A 2,923-nucleotide genomic window follows, 5' to 3' on the forward strand; every position below is an offset into this window, starting at 1 on the left:
TTCCGGAATGACCCAATGTTGGTCATCTTAGATTTAGTATTAACAGATGCTGGGCTGCCTCGTATGGCAGGTGTTAAAATTCAAAATAAATGTAGCTAACCTTGTTATATTTTAATTTAAATATAGGTGCTAAAACAAACATTATAAATACAATTAATAATTCCGCTAGATGGCGCCAAAAGTAAATATACTTTCAAACCTGTGGATAAAAATTTCTATTGTTATATATAATATGAATTCACTGTCTCCAAGTGTCACAGTCAAGAGTTTGTTCAAGTAAATTATTACTTACAGAGTATTAGACGCTTGTAGCTCAACTGATCTCACTTTACAGTTCGTGGTAAATAAATTACTGTAATATAAAACTAATCAGTTCATTACAATTCTTTTTTTTGATAAATAATCACGAATCATATCTCAGCTATTTGAAATAATTACATTACTGTCACTCTTGTAACACTGTAAATTTTAATAAAACAATATTTTTGTTTATAGATTATTAGAGAGAAAAATAAACATAACCCCTTCTTTCCACTTCATCCATCGACTCCGAATAACTCCCTCTTTGAATCCCTGTTTCAGCTCTACATAGATGTCCCCTGAAAGCAACAAAAAATAAGTTGAGAGCAGTTGGACTGGACCGCAATGGATGGATAAAAGTAGCGATAGTTCGTAAGAATTTTACATATTTCAGGATTAGCCCTGTTAACAGTATTTTTACTTTAACAATCATGATAAACTGGCATATTTGCTTTTCATTTAACAATGACAATTTATTAACATACTATTTTTATTTAACAATGACAATATGTTAACATAGTGTTTTCAGTAAACAATGACAATATGCTAGCATATTTCATCCTTTAACAACGACAATGTGCTTGGATATTGTTTCCTTTAACAATATCAATGTGCTAAGATATTTTATCCTTCCAATAATGACAATGAGCAGACATAATTTTCCTCAGAGATTAGAATGTTCTAACAATTTTTCTTTAACAATAATAAAGTACTGAGATGGTTTTTTATCCTTTGATTACTAAATATTTATAGATAATAAATAAAATAAAATAAAATATTTGTATAACTACGAAGGGGGGAGTATTGAAATATCAAAAACATTTAACGTAAATACTATTAGAAGCTACTGAAAACTGAAAAGTTATGATATAATTAATATACACTTAACAATTTAAACTAAGTTATCCCTAAATCTATATGCCTTCAAAGTTTTTACCAGCCTATTATTAACAGACAACCTTGATGTTAAGTTGAATGTATCAGAAATTATTTAATAAAGGCTAACTGCCACTTGAAGACATATTTAGATTACGTGTACAAGATATCCATACATTTGGAAAGATAAACTATTCCAACGGTTAATTAACGGGACCGTGTTATTAATGTTCTCTTGTTCCTTTAGTTCCACCATAACACATTATTGTGGTTGAATCTCGTGGTTGTGTTAAGGTGTTATTAGTCTTCACCCAGATCTTTACACATTTAGGACTGAGTCTTGGGGCTTTAACTGATATACATAGCTACAACAATCTTAACGTATCAGTATATTAATCCCAATTTTCACAAACTTATGGTTGAGTCTTGGGGTTGTATTTTTTCTCTATAATTAGGGTTGAGTCTTAGGGTTGTATTTCGTTTTCGAGACCTACAACCATCTTAGGATATCACAAGTTTTAGATATTTAGATCATTACATTATATCTAGTTGAAAGTGTCAGTCAAAAACTTTGGTTTTGAGGGATGGAAATGCGCAGTGTCAACATTTCTGGAACTATGAATCACTACAGTAAAACACAGTAAAAATATTATAAATGAGACAAAACTAACTAGCTCAGATAAAACTAAAAAAACTTACGTTTTTCGAATAATCCAGAAATTTCCCAACCATAAAATTTAAACATTTCATAAATTATTTTGACATCTTTGGACCAGAACACTGAAATAAATGGACAGTCAAAATAAGACATTAATTAATATTGAATAATATGTTTCAATTTAAAGTTACTTTAGATAAAAAAATAGGACACAAGTTGTAAACACATTTTTATGTTAAACATTTTTACTCAGTTATAACTAGGAACTTGTAATGGATGGATATTAATATCCCAGAAGATATAATTACCCATGTTTCATAATAAACAATCCCATTGTTCCATATTAAGCAAACACTGAGAAGAAAACGTTAACACTAAAGTTTTGTTCGCTATAAGTATTGATCGTTACAGTTCAGTTACGCAAAGTGTTCTGGACATTTTTTTAACCTTACCTTGAATCACAGTGTCTTCTATTGGCGAGTGTTTTCCTAATGAAGAAAAGAAAGACAAGTTATATTAGTAATATAAATTAAGAAACAGTAAAACAGCAGACAAGTCCCACGATAGCTGCTACAGGTACAGTGTTGTAAATCATGCTACATGGACAACGTCTTCAGTTCACTGGCTACATGATAATTGTTAGGGTTACCACAATATCATGTATTGTTCTAACTAATGGTAATGTTTCAAAGTGAGACCATTAATGACATATTAAACTCTAGTTTCAATGTTTCAACTATGAACAAACCCTAGTTTAAATTTTTCGACTACGAACAAACTCTAGTTTAAATTTTTCGACCGTGAACAAACTATAGTTTACATCTTTCAACTATGAACAAACTCTTATTTAAATGTTTCAACTATGAACAACCTCTAGTTTAAATGTTTCAACTATGAACAACCTCTAGTTTACATCTTTCAACTATGAACAAACTCTAGTTTAAGTCTTTCAACTATGAACAAACTCTAGTTTAAATTTTTCAACTATAAACAAACTCTAGTTTACATCTTTCAACTATGAACAAACTCTAGTTTAAATGTTTCAACTATGAACAAACTCTTGTTTAAATGTTTCAACTGTGAACAAAC

The 2,923-nt window shown here is 29.7% G+C and overlaps 1 long non-coding RNA gene across 1 annotated transcript; it reads right to left on the reverse strand.

The window, feature by feature from the left end:
• Positions 1-500: 500 nt before the first annotated feature.
• LOC111084513 lies at positions 501-2,333 on the reverse strand. The gene is made up of 3 exons (XR_002609599.1): positions 2,287-2,333; positions 1,876-1,956; positions 501-599 (listed from the first exon to the last, which is right to left on the reverse strand). It is a non-coding gene; the product is annotated as an uncharacterized LOC111084513 (long non-coding RNA).
• Positions 2,334-2,923: the final 590 nt, after the last annotated feature.

This window comes from Limulus polyphemus, unplaced genomic scaffold (assembly GCF_000517525.1).
Source record: "Limulus polyphemus unplaced genomic scaffold, Limulus_polyphemus-2.1.2 Scaffold77697, whole genome shotgun sequence".
NCBI classification, from domain to species: Eukaryota; Metazoa; Arthropoda; class Merostomata; order Xiphosura; family Limulidae; genus Limulus; species Limulus polyphemus.